We start from the raw sequence: 20,315 nt of genomic DNA, 5'->3' as shown, positions 1-20,315 counted from the left end.
GGTCTCTATTATAATGACTTCTAGTCTATATTCATCTCAATTTCCTGTAAACAGCTCTCGAGACTTCATCACAGTCTTCATCTTTCTCATTTCTTGGTCCCAACAAACTCTCTCTTTGTCATTTGATCCTTGAAAATCCTTCTATCTTTTTAGGGAGCTTTTGAGACTCATCTCAATTAAGGTCCAGTAACTTACTCATTTCAGGTTATTTTTTATGTTTCTAAGTCCAAAATTCAAAATGTTATATCAGGTACTTCTTCTTCTTTTTAAAAAAATATTGGATCATGCAATGCCATATTCGTATATAAATACGTGTGTGTTAGGAAAATAGTAATAAAAACATATAAACACAATATAAAAATAACAGAAATAGACTCAATCAAATAAAAATACATCCTTACCTTTTTTTTTTTCCAGATTTCAGTGTTGAACCAAGAGGAAATAAAAGAGATTCTCAAACCAGAACACAGGAATGCAAATCCTGTCAATCAGAAATATGTAAAAGAGATTTCAATATAAATATTTGGATTAAAACTCTACAAAAATCATATCGTATATTTAGCAATTTCTTGCGATTTCAATCAGAGTAAAGAGAATCTTGAATGGCATGCAAATTTCAACATGAATTATAAAAATAAGAAAATAAGAACTAATGATCATGCAAAACTATTACTATTAATGTATCAAAAAACTATTATTATTAAAAAATTGATCTAAGAATTGACGAAGAGAAAAATAGAAGGAAAAAAGAACATACCGGTAGCCAAAGAACTGAGAGAAACAAGTCCTACTAATTTTACAAATTTTAAAATGCCAAACATGGAGAAGACACAGCTAACTATGAATAACTAAAAAGGTATGAAGCTTCCTGGCCCGCTTGTTTTTCCATTCAAATGCAACTAAACATACAGTTTCGCATATCCTTTTGTAATGAAAGTCATAATCAAAATGCTAAATATGATTGGAAGAATACTCCAATTGATGTGTGTGTAAAAGAAAAATGATAATACAATACTCCAATTGATGTGTGTGTGTGTAAAAGAAAAATGATAATATAAACATAAAACAATAAAAAATAAAAAAATTCAAATTAGAATATATTCTTACCTTGTCAAAAAAAAAAAAAGATTTCAACGTCGTTTCATAGGTAAAATGGGAGAAAATAAAAGAAATCTCAAATCAAAACACAAGAACACAAACCCTGTTAACCAAAAAAAAAAAAAAGACAAGCGAAAGCTTTAATTATAATAGAAAATATGTAATAAGTATAAGATCATCAAAATTAATCCATTCATATGATATTTTTTTGATATCACAAGGAATATGCATTTCTCTTTTGAACTATTTTTTTAGTAGGCAAGGAACAAGCATTTTGCAGTTCTCCTCTTCCAGAAACTCCCAATTTTTTATAATTGAAAGTATTCAATATAAAAATCAAATGGCTACAACATTATAATTAGAACTATACAAAAAATATCAGAATGCGTATTTATCAAATGTTTCGAGATTTCAACAATAATAAAGAGAATACTAAAGGAAACGGCACGTTAAAAAATAAGAATATAAAAATATGTACAATTGCATGCAGATTTATATATATATATATATATATATTTATATAAATATATATATAGCAAGAAGGTAAATAAGACATTTTGATAATGCAAAATCATTATTGCCAAAAATGATATCTAATAAATTGATGAAGAGGAAAATAAAAGAGAGAAAACAGAGAACACAATAGTTGCCAAACAAATAAAAAATAAGTCTTGCTAATTTTAAAATGAAATATTTAATTTTAGAAGTTACAAGATCCAGTTATACAGAATAAGTCTTAATATTGAAAATCACCATTGAAGAGCTTTAATATAATAATATAAATAGACAAAAATACAGCCAAAAGGAAATATATTATGTATTGTTACCTTCCCCCCGGGGGAAATTAGAGTGCTATTTTGAAGAGAGAACAGAAGAGATTCTGAGATCAGAACGAGCTAGAGGGGTTTAGCAGAGCACGAGAAGTGCAGTGATCAAAGATGAGTTGATACTGAACAATCCTCAGATCTGGAAACATCACTCTCCTTAGGGCCTGTTTGGTTTGAGGGGAGGGTAGGAGAGAGAGAGGAGGGGAGGTTTTATTATCACTTTGTTTGGTTTAATTAAAAAGAAGGGAGGGGATGATATTTAATGATCCCTTGTTTAGTTCAAGAAAAGGAGGGAAGGGATAGTAATAATCAATTTACTATTTTACCCTTACATATTAGTTTATATTTTTTATTGATATATTATATAAATTAACTTACATCTTAATTTAAATTATATAATTTAATGAAAACTCAGTCTTATCATGCTAATATGTGTATTAAAAAATTGGTATAGTAATTTTTTATTCTAATTAATATAATAATATATTTGAAATAATCAAATTAACAAATTTTATATGCTCTAAGAAAAATAAAATTTTATTCTCTTTAGGCTATCCTTTTTTTCAGATTTAAAACATATTTAATAAATAATATATTTATAAAAAACAATTAATTTTATAATATTATAATTTTTATTTAAATATTTTTTATTTTTTATTAATTTTTGTTATAATATATTTTTTAATTATAATAATTTATATTTTTTATACTTAGGATAATATATTTTTTATTTGAAATAAATATTATAATAATATATTTTATAGGTAGTAGTGAAATATTAAAAAAACTATGAGGGTATGATGATCCAAAAATTTAGCTTCCTTCCAAAAAAACCCCCAATTTGGAAGGGAGCTAGAATGGGAGAAGGAAGGGGAGGGAAGAGGAGAGGACATTTTGGCTTTCCTCTCCTCTAAAATTTTTAACCAAATGAGGGGAGGGGCTCATTTCTCCTCCCCTCCCCTCTAACCAACCAAATATATTTAATAAATAATTAACAATTATTTTAGTCAAAGTCTTCAACAAAATATATTTTTTAAGAAGAATACTCCAGTTTTCTATTATTATATTATTATTGTTATAATTGGATTGGATGAAATGACTTACAATTGATTGCTAGCAGCCATTAGCACTTTTTTATTGGATGTTTTATTTTTTATATAAAATATTCTCCTACTTTGATTGAATTAATTTTTTAATTGTCACTTTAATTAATTGAGCCTCATAATTATGATTCAATATGAGTCTTATGTTGTCCTTAAATCTTGATATGATGCAATGATTTTGTTCCTATTATAAGATGGACTTAAAGTCCTCACTAAACTAAGGCAAAAAAAAAAAAAGAGGTTAAATTATTTGATTTTTGTTGAAAGTGAAAAAATTATACAAATTCATGTCTAATAATGTCGAACAATGCTTAGATATGATTTAATATATATTACAGAATATCAAATAACTAAAACAATAAGAATGACATCTTAAGGAGTCATAAAAAAATTGCGTCATAATTAATATCCACTTGAAAATTTAAATAAAATTTTTTTGTTTCCTTTAAAACGGGTCTTACTATAAGGAAGTGAATATTATTCTATATCAATTCATCTATCATTTACTCAACCAATACACACATAACCATCATTGCAAAAATTTGCATCATATTAATTGACGTGTTCCTTAAGGGTCCGTTTGGCTTAATGAGAGGAAAGAGAGGGAAGGGATTTTAATTAAAGGAAGGGGAGGGGAGGAGAATGGAAGAATTTTAATATTATCTTATTTGGATTTATAAAAAGGGAGGGGAGGGGAGGAGAGAAGTTTTAATATTACCTTGTTTAGTTCATGAGGGGAGGTGAGGGAAAAATATTTTAAAATGAACAATTTTACCCTTATTTTATTTAAGATTATTTCTTCAAAATTTATAGATTGTTTAATAAAATAGAATTGTAAATAACATTTAATATATTAAGCAATACTTATATCAAAATTCTAATATACTTTAGAACGTGAAGTATTGTTAAAAAGAATGCTGAAAGAATGTTCAACCACAACTTACACTATATCCCTTTTTAAATGAAATATTTAGTCAAACAAATAAGCTCATTAGACATGAGATCTCGTTTTCATTTGTTTTTATTTTTATGACTACAAAGCTCTGAGGATTTAAATTTTGATATATATAAATTATATATGTCAAAATTTAAATTCTCAAAACTTTTTTCATTGAATTGTCCATTTTATCTTTTCAAATTTCACATTTACATGCGAAAGAGACAAGAAGAAAAGGATTTAGGGTAGTATGGGGATATTAAAAATAAATATGGAGATAATAGTTATAACATGACAAAATATTACCCTTTTCCTCTAAATCCTCCCAATTTTGGAGGGGAAGTTGAGGAGGGGAGGGGAGGGAAAAATTTTCCCTCCCTTCTTAAAATTTGTATGTTGCCAAACAAGAGGAAATGATTAAAATCCTTCTTCCTCCCTCCCCTCCAAATTTCTCATACCAAACACACTCTAAAGGATGCAGGATACATCATGAGGGGAAGTCTAAAGCCTAAAATACATAATAGAAGGTTGAAAAAAAAATTTATTGGGAAATTTAATGAGCTCATATATTTTTCGCCTATTTTATATCTGGTCTGTATAAGCTTAGTCATTAGTGTCTTATATTTTAAAAAACTGATAGAAGAAAATTGAGTATTATGAAAGGTTTCGCTGCGTCTTCCAAAAATTGTGCTGCTTGTTTAAAACCATCGCTTTATTTCAATTGTTTTAAGATAAAAGCCGTTCCTAAATTATTAGTATATGAAATTAAATTTCGTAGGAAAATTACTTAAATACGCTTACGTTGAAATTTGAAAAACGAAATCACAACTAACAAATTACAACCCTTATTCTATGAAATGACAATAATATTTTTTTTTTTGGCCAACGGCAATAATATTAAAATCAGGGATAACTAGTTTCTCAAATTCAGCTTTGCATGTTATAAGTGTTAGCATGTTGCTAAATATGAATGACAACGTTTTGTCCAGCAAATCACAATACTTTCACTTTGTCATGTGATGTGGATATCTCGTATACCTAGTGCTCATCACAAATATTATTACCTCTAATTATAAATATAAGAGCTAGTTTATAATGTAAATTACACTACAAACTGACTCTTTATTTAAAACTGAAAGTAGCATGTTGAAAGACTATAATTAAATTAACCTTTTAATTTGCTCATGATTAATGCTAATAATCCGTTTAAATATCATAATTATCTTCGTCAACAATTCTACTTATAAGTTGGGACACATGTTTCATCTTATCCTTCCTCGTATTGAGCCACTTCAAAAGACATTTTTTATCCTATTTATAGGGTATTAAAAAAGAATTTTTATGTAGAGTATAATTTTATCTTTTATTTATTATTATGTTGACTATGTTTCCATGAAATATAATGCATATTAAATAGTTGAAAGTTATTGAATTTTAAATGAGAGTTAGTAAAATTTAAGGTTTTTCTTGGTCAGCGTAAAATATATTAGAAATGACTTATAAATAGGGACAGAAAAGTATGTAGGTAAACCTTAATATGTAATTGGCTAATTACTTTTCTTTTAATTTAATATACTACCTCCAGTACTCAATATAAAAACTAGTTGACTAATTTGAGTAGATTAAGAAAATTAGTTAAGTTAATTATTTATAATAAATATGTATTGTCTTTTCTAAAATATCCTTACTAACCAAGTATAGCAGTTGGAACTATTGTTATTACAAGGATTATCTTAAAAATAAGTGGACAAATATGAAAGATAAAGTGAATTAGAATCTTATATTTAGGACCAAAATAAAAATCAAACAAACTGTTATATTAAAGATCGAATGCAGTATTCTCTTTTTATCAAAAAAAAAAAAAAGAGAGTAAGGAGAACATGCAAGAGAGAGTAGGAAGGTAATAAACAGCACTATTGAACGGAAAATTGCTGAAAAATGTGAGTTTAAAGAGTAAGGATATTTTTGCACCTTTGATCAACCTCCTCCTTTTTTCAAGAGAGAAGGTGGATGATGATTGAGATCTTTTGTTTCAAGTTTGTTTTGATTTATTAGCATTCAGTTACATTCAAGTATTATATGTGTATAAACTTTTCAAGTATTAGGGCAATAAAATTTTCAAACATGCATTTTTCAGCAGTTTTTCCTGATTTGAATGTATTATTACCTTTCTTTTCGGCCTTTTTTTTTTCCTGAAAGATGGGCGAAGATATGAATGGAAGCAAAAAAAAATTCACTAGAACGCACGAACAGCAAACCCGAAACAAGTCCTGCGTAAATGAACATTTTCAGGATGAAATTTATAGTTTTAAACTATTAAAATTATCAATAATAGTTAATGAGTACAATGAGGAGAGTGGGCAACAAAAGATTTAATTTAATGGAAGAATTAAGGAAATGTTAATATCACAAACATAATCAAAAATATTTTAGTAATTTCATTTTTTTAATTTATTGTAAACTGAATAATGGATGAAAAAGAAGAACAAACAAAAATCGAGAGCGAAAAGAAGTATCAGTTTTTTAAAAAAAGTAAAATTATATTAGTACCTATTTTAAATGGTTTAAAATCTAATAAATAATAATCCGAACTGGAAAAATAACTAAATAGAAGTTTTGATCTGAATATTATAACAGATAAAGCATATGAAAGACTAAACACGGAAGGAAATGCAAATTAGAATACCAATATTCATACAAGAGGGAAAGAAAGACAGTAAGAATTATAAATTTTTTACTTCGTTTTTTTTTCTTTTCTAAGACACTTCAACGTTCTTCCGTATTTTTGCTGAACCGGCTATACATTCGAGGAGACAAGAACAATAAAAATTAATCCAAGTTAAGGAAAAACGCTTTCCTTGATCAAGAGACTCGTAGATAGTTTGTGAGATTAAGGAAGATCCTGAACTTTAGGTAAGTTTGTTTAATCACTAACTTAATTCATTTTGATTTAATTTACTTCACTGATCCAGTTCATTTTGTTTTATTTAATTTATAGAAAGAAGACAAATAGAAAAACTAGTACTCACGATAAACAAAATCTGATTATATTATTCTTACCTTGTCCTTTTTTTTTTTTTGAGACAGAATTCAGAGAAATGTAGAGCACACAAACAGCCAAGCAGTAACAGATCAAACAAGCCCTGTGACTGTGAATTTGAAATTTAAAAAAAATTGTTAATTTCTACAACTCCATTATATACAGCAGAAATAACTAGAGCGAATGGGAAAGAGTAAACAAAATATGTACAAATAGACAACGATTTTAACAGTATAGTTATAATCAGAACGTGTTCATACTTTTTTTTGTTTTTTGTCTTGCCTTCTTTCTCCAGCCACTTCAACGTTGCTTAACAGAGAAATTTGCTTTTGTTTTTATAGCGACAGAGAACAGAGACGAGAGCAACGGGGGGCACAGAAAACCGAGAAGCAGAAGTAGAAATTTTAACGAGACAAGAATAATTGAGAGTGCCATAATAAATAAATAATTGAGATTCTTTTACTAAAACCCCCAGAAACTGTATTTTTTTATTATTATTAAAGATTCATATTTTACCGACTATCTCGTCATCCTAAATATATTTAGGACAGGAGATAGTATTAAATTTATTATAAATTTTAATATTCATGATAAATTGTAAAATACCATATGATATTTAATTTTAACTTTTTATACTAGCCTTCTTAATTAATATTTTCGGGCATCACAGAAAAATCTTCTTTAAACTATAATTTCTCAATAATTCGATATGATGAGGTCAAGATTCAAAGTCCGCAAAGACCCCCACCTCAAGGCCCAAAAAAAAGAACCCCCTTTTGGTTCAATAATTTCAAAGGTGCAGTACTACAAAAGTTAAAGTGCTTTGAATGATACAGGGCCCCCATGTGGGCGCAGTGCTACAAAAGTTTAAGTGCTTTGAAATGATGACAGGGTCCTCACGTGATGCAAGGGAATATTTAAAATGTTTGCTATTCATATGAATGGCCCTCACCTAGCTCGGTTTTTTAAAGGAAAAATTATAATTAAGTCAAAAAAAATTATTAGTCTTAATAACAATTGACTTTCTGATAATTATTTTCTAGTTTTAAACAATTAACACTATTAATAATATTTATTAATGACATAAGGAGAGTGAGCAACGAAAGATCAAATTTAATGAAAGAATGATGGAAATGTTAATATTACAAACATAATCAAAAGTATTTTAGCAATTTCAATTTTTTTTAATTTATTGTGAACCGAATGATGGAGGAAAAAGGAGAAAAACAAACAAAAATCTGAGCTAGTCCTTCTTATTTACAAAAAAAAAACTCTAAAACAATAAAATTATAATTTTTTAAAGATATTCAGTACGAATGATTTAAAATCTAATAAATAGTAATATGAACTGGAAAAATAACTAAACAAAAGTTTTGATCTAAACATTATGGCAGATAAAGCATATGAAAGACTAAACATGGGAGGGAATGCAAATAACAATACATAACAATATTCACATAAGAGGGAAAGAAACACAGTAAGCAAGAATTAGAAGTTTTTACCTTTTTTTTTTTTTTCCCAAAGAGGCTTCAACGTTCTTTGTCGGAGACTCTCCTTTTCAGTTTTTATATTTTTCTCGTAGAACTAAAATGAGAGGAACTCGGAGACTCTTTTTGTTGGAGACTCTCCTTCGTCGGAGTTGTGAGGAAGAAGCAGAATGCAAAGTTTGAGTAATGAAAGGCTAACAGATAGAATGACTTTGTTTTAAAGAGATAAAATGATTTTCCTTTTTTTTTTTTCTTTTTAAAAAATCAAGTTAACTTCAAAGTCTTCGTTAGTCCCACGTGGAATTAGATATCTCAGTAATTACTCATTAATCTTATTTATGAGATACTTTTAAATTTTAAATTTAATTAATTATATCTTAAAATTTAATATTTTTTTAACTTTAACTCATTTAATATGCGCTCTATTTTTCAGTAACATTTGCCCTTTGAATAATAAACAAAATAATTAATTTTATATGAAAAATTTAATAACTTGACTTATAATAAATAGGAGCAAAAAAAAAAAAACACATTACCTCTATGCTTTATCTTATAAATAGTTTCAGAATTTAAAAAAAAATACTCCTTTAATCCTATTTATAAGATAAAATTTTTTTATTCTATTTATAAATTATTTATTAAATTTTTTATATGAATATATAATTTTATTTTTTATTTATTATTATATAGTGTAGACTTTGTTCTTATGGAATAATATATATTAAAAGAAAAATATCAAAAAAAATATCATTAAAATTTAAAAAAAAAATTGGGAATTCTCCTTGTCTTAAATAACGAGAAAGTTAAAAAGCTGATATGTCTCAATCCTTTCCTACAGCGAAATAGACGCCTGCAACGGAACTGAGAATGGATAGGTTCAAAGCAGCGTGAGGGCAAATTTTTTTTCCCTTTTTGTTTTTTCAATTTAAATAGCGGGCGTCAGCAATTTGATACTTCCTCCTGTTTATTTTATAAGAACATATTAACTAAATTATACGGTTTAAAAAACAATTAAAATCAATTAAGAGCAAAATTGATAAAAACACATTTAATATTTAGATCATTCTTAGTAGGATCTTGTAAGAAAGACTGAACAATTTAAATTTTAGTACCTTATATGAAACCAAACCTGAGACCTCTCAAGGAGCTTTTATGCATTAGGGTACAAGGCATACTACCAATACTCTTACTCAGTTTGCCCTAACTTAAACTCCTTCTGATTTTTTTATTTATTTATAAGCTTCGACTTTTTTTTCAAAATGTGTTTCGTCTTTTTTATAAGTTATATTCTGAAAGTATCTAACATTTTATACATTTTACCCCTAATCAAATTATAAGTCTCTCTCGTATCTTTTCTTTGGACATCTTATCTCATATTTTTTTTCACCCATTCTCTCTTCCATCCACACTCTTCATAAATAAGAGTGTTTTAAGTCAAGGATATCAAAACCAAATCATAGTTTAAAAAAAAAGTCATCTAAATAAGTATAAATTATCCGAAATTATAGTTTGGTCCAAAACCATGGTTTCCGATGAAGCATTTTTTTTTTTGGTTTTTTGGCTGAAATTTGACTCTGCAGAGAAGTGCCAACGATACATGACAAAAAGAGTCCTCAATTATTTCATGCCCTTTTCTCACTCATCATTCGGCCTTCCGTCATTCACTCTAAAGTCTCCTTGCCATTCCTTCTTTTACTGTAGATCTAAAGTAAAACTATTTTTACTGTTTTTCAAAATCATATTTTAAAAAATAATTATTTTTCTATAAACATATTTAATCTTATAATTTATAAATATATATACACATATTAATTATTTATTAATTATCTTATCTTATATATTATTAATTATGTTAGTAAAAATTATTTTATTAATAATTTTATTTCTTCAAATTAAAATATATTATAAAATCTACCATTTATATAATTATCATATTAACTTATATCCTTTTTAGTAATTTGTACCATGTAAAAAGTGCTACTGATAACAACTATCAAAATACTCTCACTTTATCAGAATCACTTTTTTACAGAATCTATTCTCTCCATAATCTATTCTCCAGAGACTATTTTCCAAACTATGGTTTGGTTTCATCCAAACACTTTTTTAGTGTTTAGGAAAACAAAATATAGGAGAGTGAGGAGACATAACAAAAATACAATATTAAAGACAATTTTATTATTTTTTGGGAGTAAAATAACAAACTTTTATTATTTTAATATGCTTTAATGACTAAACTTTTTTTTTTTTTAGTATGCTAGAGCTGGATTTAAGACCTACGACGGGTGATTGGAAAGCAATTTGGAAAAGCAGGATCCCTGAACATTGCAAAGCTTTTGCTTGGTCACTACATAATGAACTTCCAGCAGTCAGCGGCATGCGGAGGCGTCCTGAAGGAAAATGGCAACATTTTAGTTGAAGGGTTCCAGTTTAGGTTGGAGGAGGGAGACCACCTGACAGCAGAACTTCGCTGAAGCGAAGCACATGCTTGGCGAGTTGAAGTACAAGCTGTTGACAGACTAGGAAACACTACCGCAGACATAGTTGCGAAGAAATTGCCCTCAGCGACCCTTTCGGACTACAGATCCTCCACCCTGATTCCCTACAGCAACTTCTTCTTTTTGGAATGTTTGACTAGATTTACTCTTTAGCTTCTGATTCCCAGTGTATTAAAAAAAAAAAAAAAGGAGTAGCATAAATGTCATTGCGGCAAATAGTCTTTCTTTTCGTAATGACATTAAATGTGGCCCCATTGGAAAGGAAGACTTTTAGTGGCCAGGCCCCGTGAAAGTGTCCTGTGGAATGGATTTTCAACGTGTTTGTTGAAAATATTGCTTGTTTAGAGTAATTTATAGGGTAAAATACCAACCATTTTTTTTATTTTAGTTTAATTACATAAACATTTCATCTATATTTTGAAAATGTATATAATTTTTTTAAAAATTAAAACGTATATTACACAAACCTTTATCTAATATTTAAGATTTTATTTTTATCCATCTAAACTATTAGTTAACTGTTAAGTTTGACTTTAAAATTATTTAGACATTTGTATTTCTAAAAAATATTTTTATAAAATCAAAAAATAATTCTAATACGTATATTTTTAAAATTCTTAATATGTTATAAAATTTATTAATTTTGATTTAAATCATAAAATTTCATAATTTAAATTTTTTATCACATTCATTAGAAATTATTTACTTTGATTTCTTTTAAATTGTACAAACGTATTTCAAATGGATAGTTTTTGTTTATCATAAAGTTTAAATGACATATGTTTGAAAGACTTTATAAGTTATTTACATTTATAATTCAAAAACTTTTAAACACATCTTTGTTATAGAAATTTACAAACATATTTAGTTAAGTATATATATATTTATTAAAAAAATTAGTTAAATTTTTAATTAAGCATTTTATATTTGCCTTAACATAATGAAATTCGTGTAACTATAAAAATATAATTTAGGAATTCACCTGTATGAAAAATAAACTAGTAAATAAGCTTTATTTTAATATAAATTTTAATTAAAAATAATATTTTTAGAATCTTTTAGAATATTCTTAACGGTATTAATTGATTATATTAAACTGTATATTTTTAAAATAGAAAGAAAGTCTGTGTAATTAATGCAAACTCGAAGGGTAGTCAAAGAGTATTTTACCCTAACTTATAAGTAGCTTTTCAATCGTAATTTATAAAATATGAGCTAAGTATGTGAGAGAAGTTTTGTTTTGTTTTTTTTTTGGCCAAAAGAGAAGTTTTGTTTCAGTTTACATAAAATATGTGTGCTTATAAATATTTATAAACATGATCCCAAACAGACATGTGACGATTTGAATTAATAAAAAACGTAATCGCAAACAGGCAAGGAGGTTTTGCGTCTTTTCTTGTCTAGTGATGGCTTATGCTATTGGTGGTTGTACCAATTTTTTTAAATTAATAAAACTGACTTTATTTTTGGACCAAAAAAAAAGATTTAGGAGACTTTTTTTGGGGATATGATGTAATGTTGCTACTGGACTACAAATGTGATCTTGTATATGTGGAATTTTATATTTTAAATTTTCTAAATACTGGTATATATTTCATTTATCCAATTTATTAGAATATTTAATAACAATACTTATTTGTAGATAATCTTTTCATTTGACAACCATCTCTTATTTTAGCTCATTCCATTTTACATACTGATTCACAAGAAATATTGCAGACATTTGGATGATTGATCACTTATTTGATTTTAGTGAAAAAGATATGAATATCATCAACATCATCCCATTTTGACTCCCCTAATTCTCCTCAATTTCAGTTATCCATGTCTTTATTTGATGATCTTGCATTATTTATGGTCGAATATGACGCTTTTATTATTAAGCAAGATAGTCCATCAAATGAAGCATTTTCCGCCTCTCAGCAATCAATTTCTTTAATTGAATCACCTTTGCTTGATTTAAATATGCCAACTTCACAGATTGAGATATTTGATTATGCTTAAGAAAAAGTGAATATACAATGATGATCACAACATATGTGGAGGAGAAGAAGATGTGATATTCATGTCAATTTAATCATTACTTATTATTAATTTTTTAAAACGTAATTATTACTTATTTTCATTAATCACTTTTTAATTAATATAGCATTAACTATTACTATTATTATGATATAATGATTAACGCTCATCCAACTATTTACTCTTAATTCATTATCCAAATGATAATCCAATCATTATTAAAATCATTGTAGGGGATCTCTGTGTAGTATAAGATTTTAAAGAGGTTGTTTAAGGGGTGATGAAGTTTAGAAGTTGTTTAAAATAAGATGAAGTTTAGTTATGCAAAAAAATGAAACTTATTGAAGATATTGTCCTTGGTTAGATGAATTTTAGAAGCTGTTCAAGCCTTGAACAAGTTTTACTATAGTATTTGAGGAAATAATTCCTACCATGTAGCATTTGGAGATTTTTTTTTATTACTGTTTATAGGTTATGAGTAAAAAAAAAAAAAACGATTACAATCGCTTCCTTCTTTCTGCTGTTTATAGTTTGCTTTATATTCTTTTGGCCTTACTAAGTCCCATGTGTTGCACCAAATCTAAAACATATTCTCTAATTCTCTTATTATAAAATCCAAATTTGTGAATTGATTTGTATAAGTATTCTCTTGATAAAGGCAATCTTATTTGAAGCATCATCATATGCTAAATATAAATATCTTTTCTAATATGGATCCATATATTCACTTGTAAATTGTAAATAATTGCTTGTACATAATTTTTAAGAAATTGTAAATTCTGAAAAAGTATTTGCAGATTGTAGGAACTTGTCCGTATGCCTATTTGCTTATCTCGTCCTTATGCTTATTATTCTTATAAATAATTATGTTGAAAGACTATGATTAAGTCAACTTCTTAACGTTGCTCATGGCCAGCGTTAATGATCTCTTTAAATCTCAGAATTATCTTTCTTTGAAAAAGCTGATCCACAAATCCAACGCATATATAAGCTGAAACACATGTTTCATCCCATCCCTACTTTATTGGATCACTTCGTCTCATCTCAGATTAAACACATAAAAGGCTGAAAAATGTTAAGAGCATATATTTTTTCCATGACCCCCCCAAAAACAATAAACAATTATGTTGAAGACTTTTGACTGAATTAAGTTTTTAATTGAGGCTTTTATTAGGGATAAAAAATTAAAATTTTCTATACCTAATGCTATTTTCTTTATTTTTTTAAACTCCAGTTCACAGTTCACCATTATGAATACCAGATTTTGTGGTATTTGAAGCAAAATTTAGTGTAGGTCTTCTTATGAGAGATGATTGAGTGACATGTTATTTTTGGGAGTTATGACATATTTCTCTTATGTATGGGTTCGGAAGGACCAATAACAACCTAATTCATTGTTGCACCATAATGTTGATAAATTTACTTCCAATTAGATATAATATTACTCAAAACTAACTCAATAATACATAGCCATATATATATTTATATAAATCATGAATAATATTTCATCTAGAGGTGCTACAAAAAATTGTGTTATCTTTTGTCCTTAATATAATAGCTAGATAACTAATTATAAAAGATTAAGAAAATTACTTAAGTTGATTAATTGTAACAAATATATGTTGACCAACCTAAACTATCCTTTTTAATTGTGTACATTAAAACTATCCTTTGGTAAGAACCCTTATAATCAATAGAGATATTTTAGATAAAACAATTATAAATTTAAGAGATAAAGTGGATTGGGATTTTATATTTAGGATCAAATTTAATTTCTAACTGAATAGTTTATAATATAAACATTACATAGTGATCTCACCATGCTCTGTTTTAAAGCAAGTGAAACAGAACTTTCTTTGCTGTTCCAAAAAAAAAAAAAACCTTATAATTAATAGAGATATTTAAGACAGAACATTATAAATTGGATTGAGTTTTATATTTAATGCCAAATTTAATCTCCAATTGAACAATTTATAATATAAACAATGCACATTGATCTCACCATGCTCTATTTTAAAGCAAGTGAAACAGAGCTTTTTTTGTTGTTTGAAGAAGAAGAATAATTCAATAACTTAATATTCAAAATTAAGCAATTAATATATATGTATCAGCCGTAGTTAAGTGATCCTAAAATAATTTAAGATATTTGCCTTATTCCGAGAATTGGGGGAAACTAAGTTCAATCATTCATGCCTCAAATATTTTTTAATATGATATGGAAACACGTGGAAATTGAGTTAAAATCAAGAATTTAACGCTCGCATCCAACCAGATGTTCCCAAACAATGGGCATGTGAGAGAGGAGTTAAAGAGGAGTCAGCTCTGTATCACTCACTTCATTAAACAATACTGTAGTCCATTTTTTTTAAGCTTTTGGCAATTAAGATTTTGAATATCTTCCATTGAAAATAAAAACTACTCCTACGATACTATTTATAAGCATTTATTAATAAATTTACATAAACTGAAAAAGTTAACTGAAAATAGTTATTTCTTGAAAAATATTAAAATTGTCCTCAATAAAAGTCATCAATTGGAAGAGTTTGTTTAATTAAAGGTTAAGGTGCACTTAGTACCCCTAACTATTTTCTCAGGTGCATTCAATATTTTGAAATTTTTTGTGATACAATTTCACTCTTAGAGTTATTAAATTGGCATAGTCTCATCCAAAACTAACTCTCAATTAATTTTGACTTGACTTGCTGAACCACCAAGAATTTGATCAAATAAATCTTAGGAGGCATATAACAAGCACGTGACTTGGCAATTTTCCGAAGTTTTAAAAAAAAAATTCTACTAGCGAGCAGCACGACTGGAAAAGAAGAGACGGCCAAAAAAAAATTAAGAAAAGAAAAGAAAAGGAAGAGGGACAAGGAGATATCCAGACTTCCTCAAGCAAATCTAATACAACAAGGATGAGGATCAGACCTGAGTCCATTGGAGATGACGAGCAGGTCCGATTAAGGGGAGACAAGATCATAATATTGTATGAGGAGGAAGGTTGCCAGAGCTACCAGATCTAAATCCCAAGACGCGAACCTAGGATCTGAAACAATCAATGGAAGGTCGGACTCAACTAGATCTAAGTGGCGCGTGCGCCTCTATCGATGCATAGAACGTCGCCGGACTCGGAGAACCCACTGATCGGAAAGTTCACTTTCAAATGCTTTGGTTTTGGATCCAGATAAGGAGAGAGCAGAAGAGACAAGAAAGCTTGGGGCTAAAGGTCTGGATCTGACAAAGCTTTCATTTTTTTTCCCCCGATCCCTCTTCTTTGATTGTGCGTGTCCTTGAAACTCACTAACCGGATCAAATCCATCCATGAAAAGAATGTCATTATTATCACCATTAGCATGATAATCCATGCGCCTCTCCTTATGAAGATGACTGGTTTGGACCCATTTTAGAATTAGCTAGTTGCTTCATGCCTTCTCTTCCTCCACCAAGTCACTTGCTTTAGCCTCCTGTAACTTAAATCTGTTCATTTTCAAAGATTGACGACAGTCTGAAGAATTCAATGCGATGTCCATGAGTTCTATATCCCCAGATGTTTCTGCCATATATTTGTTTTTTTATTTTTTATTTTCCAACTTTGAAAAATTGCCATGTCATGAACTTGTTATATGCCACCTAAGATTAATTTGGTCAAATTCTTGGTGATTCAGCAGGTTAACGGTCAAAATTAACTGAGAGTCATTTTTGGATGAGATTACATTAATATAATAACTTTAAGGGTGAAATTACAACTCAAATAAGTTCAGAACACGGGGTGCACATGAGAAAATAGTTGGGAAAATAGTTGGGGATGCTGAGAAAATTTTATAATTAACTGTGACATTATAGGTAAAAAAAGTGGTGGTCCAAAAAAAAAAGTTATATTACGAACCCTTTCAAGCATGGGAACTTGGAAAGAGAGATTTTATAATGAATTGAGTTTGACAAAAAAAGGTAAGAAAATTACTTTCACCAAAAAAAACATGGGAACCCTTTCAAGAAAATTTTATAATGAATTGACATTTTCACCAAAAAAAAAAAGGTAAGAAAATTAGTTTCACCAAAAATAATGGTCTTATGGGTGTAATATCAAGAATTAAAGATGTCATCCTCACATGACGTTGAGGTCACCATAATGCCTTTTTTTGTTTTGATGATTTGCCTCGCTTACTTGTATGATGCCATTTTCAATATCCTATCAAGAACAGGGGGAAGACATAGGTTTAGTACTTTTTGAGATGATAAGAACATGAGAACGGATTCAACGATTTATTTGAGTGCTTGGATCATTTGAGTGCTTCAATGAACGTTCTCGTGCAGCCCAGCAACATTGAGAGCTTGATCGGCCTCAGCAAAAGAAGGTAAAGCCATTACATTAGAAGATGATTTCTGACTTTGTTGCACCTAAATGAAGTGAACATATTATATGAAATCTACTCAGATTTAATCAGAAAAATATGAAGGAAACCTTATTAACATAAGACAGCAAAGAAACAATTACGTGCTAGAGAATGGCTACCACTAATACATGCTTGTATTGTATATATAATCATATTTGGGAAAGAGTAAAAGAATGTCATCAAAAAGAAATAGTAAAAGAATGTCATCAAAAAACAATGTGTCCATCAAACTTTTAATTACAATAAATCATCTCATCACAAAATAACTTCAAAAAAGAGTGTGTGTATTAGTCAGTTAATTCAAAAGGCAAATACAAAACAAAGACAACAGTGTGCATGTATTAATAACTTTTTTTTAAAATATTTTTTTTATTGAACGAAATTTCTTTTAATATTTCTTTGGGTGCTTCAACCAACATCCTAGTAATTGTTTTTATTGAAGGAAATTTCTTTTAGCATTTTTTTGGGTGCTCCAACCAACATTCTAGTAGATGTAAAGAGAATCACAATGTGATTAGATTAGCAATCACATGCCAGTTGATCTTTAACTAGGTTATAACTTTGTTATTTTTGGCATCTTTGAAATAACATTCTTGTGAAAACAGAGTCATAGCTTTATGGTTGTGGAGTCTTGTTGTGTTTTATGATTACAAACCAAAAATCATTGAAACATCTTATACTAAACATAAAAGAAATATCAATATCCTATTTAATGGACATGAGAATCCTTAATTGTCGGGTTTGATTGGGGAAAAAAGGAGTTTATTAATTTAGATGCATTCCTGATTTTGTGTGTGTGTGTATACTGGATCATACAGTTGTTGAGGTTTTATCTCACTTCGTTTCCAATAAATGTCCAGGGGACGCTTTAGGATTTGGCGAGGAGAAATCATGTTAAATAGACCCCGACATGGAGCATATGTTTGAATGGACATGTATATGTGTGTGTCTACATACATATACATATACATACATACATATATATATATATATATATATATATATATAATTTGTAGCTAGTCCTTTTGGAACCGTAATGTATACATGTAAATGTGTGTATGTCAAGTGTTTGTAAGTTTGAGATGTAAGCATGTAACTAAGAGGGAAGACCATTTTGGAGGCATGTATACCTTTTTTTTTTTTTTTAAATTTGGTACCTATGTGTTTTTTTTTGTAAAGTCTTTAATTTTACTCTAATAATATCGTTAACTCTTGCATAGAGACTAAAAATGTTAATAGAATGAAGTTACAAGAACTGATAATGATATTAAAAAAGTAAAATTAAATGATTTAATTAATAAAAAGCACGTGTCAAATTAAAATTAAAAAGAAAGTATAGATGTCTTCAATGTGGTTTTTCCTGACTAACATGTCTGGTTTACCATAGACATGGAATTATGACGAGAAGCGATCATGTTAAACTTTGTCCTCTGATATTTTATAATACGTTGTGAAGTGTAATGGCTTGCTGTGTTACTTAAGAAATATATTATTGTACACCCAAAAAAAAAAGAAAAAGAAAGATATTATTAACCATATACATTTTAGTTGTACTACCTCCGGTTCTAATTATAAGATTTCATTTGTAGAGTATAAAAAAGATCTTATAATTAGGACCGAAGGTAGTATATGAGATTATTTAAGGAAAAAAATAATTACTCCTCCAGTTCTTAATGATATAGGATCTAATTTGAGAGTTAATATTAGTTCTATATGTAAGATTTATTTAATATTTTTATCTTTTTTTGCAATCAACCTAATAATAATTAAGTAGGAGAGGGAAGGAGAGAATTAAGAAAGGTAATTAAGGTGTTTTAGGAAAAAAAAATATCATATTAACTAATTTAACTAATATCTTTAATCTATATTAAGGCCGGAGGAGTATAATTTATTTTAGGTTGCATGGAAGCCTAACGGGTGATAAGTTATTCTTAATATAGATGTCAGTTTTTTTATTTTTTATTTAACTGTTATGCTCAGCTGTCTTCGCTCAAGCCGCAAGAGGTCAATGAGAAGGCAGTGTCTGCATGGAAAAGAGGGAAGGTCATGAGGATCGGGTGTTGGGTGATTTCTTGTTTCTGAAAAAATTGTTGGAAAATCCTTATTTTAAGTTATTGCTTAAAGCTACATAAAATTTGTACAAAAACTTAGGCACAGTTTTTCTTCAGCTGTGTTTAACTTATATTCAATGAAGCACCTAGGTTCTTATATTTTGCAGTGGAGAATATTTTTAGCAATTTTTCATTTCTTTAATACCAATCTCAACAAGGTGACAGCACCATAAATAAAATAAGGTGCTGGGTATTAATACTTGGGGTGGTGGGTGTCACGGCAGTGATGAAGAAAACAAGGTGATGAGGCAAAGGAAGCAATGGAGGAATGGCATAAATATAGTTTAATGAAGGAGAGAGTTTGGTCTGATACACACAAAACGGATTAGGCTTGTGGGGGGATATGTGAAGATTTTTGCGAATGATTCAAGAAGATTGGTAGACTAGAATCTCGCACGCATGATAAGATAAAGGTAAATTATTGGGACTAAACAATTGATTTCTTTTTCCCTTTTGGCGAGATGACAATATCACAATTATGAAATCAAAATTTTTTTCTATTCCGCAACAAAAAAAATCCCTAATATTAAAGCAGCTCAAGAGTATGAAATCTTGTCTAAGCACAGGCTAAGCACTACGTGGTCACAAGTGCAGAGGATGTTGTCTGTCATTCTCTCCTTCAACTTTGTTCCTTGGGAATGCAATGCCTAGACACAGGTGCGGTATGGTTTTAGCTTTGGGGTTTGGGTACTCATTCTTATTCGTTTTTGTCATGCTGACAAGTTCTATTTAATTCTAAATATACTTGAAATTTTTCCATTTTTTTAAAAATTCGTTTTGGGCTAAGGATCAAAGATT

This window comes from Neltuma alba, unplaced genomic scaffold, assembly GCF_004799145.2.
Source record: "Neltuma alba isolate B1F8T4 unplaced genomic scaffold, ASM479914v2 tig00010134_pilon, whole genome shotgun sequence".
Lineage (NCBI taxonomy): Eukaryota > Viridiplantae > Streptophyta > Magnoliopsida > Fabales > Fabaceae > Neltuma > Neltuma alba.
This window is presented reverse-complemented; position numbering follows the sequence as displayed.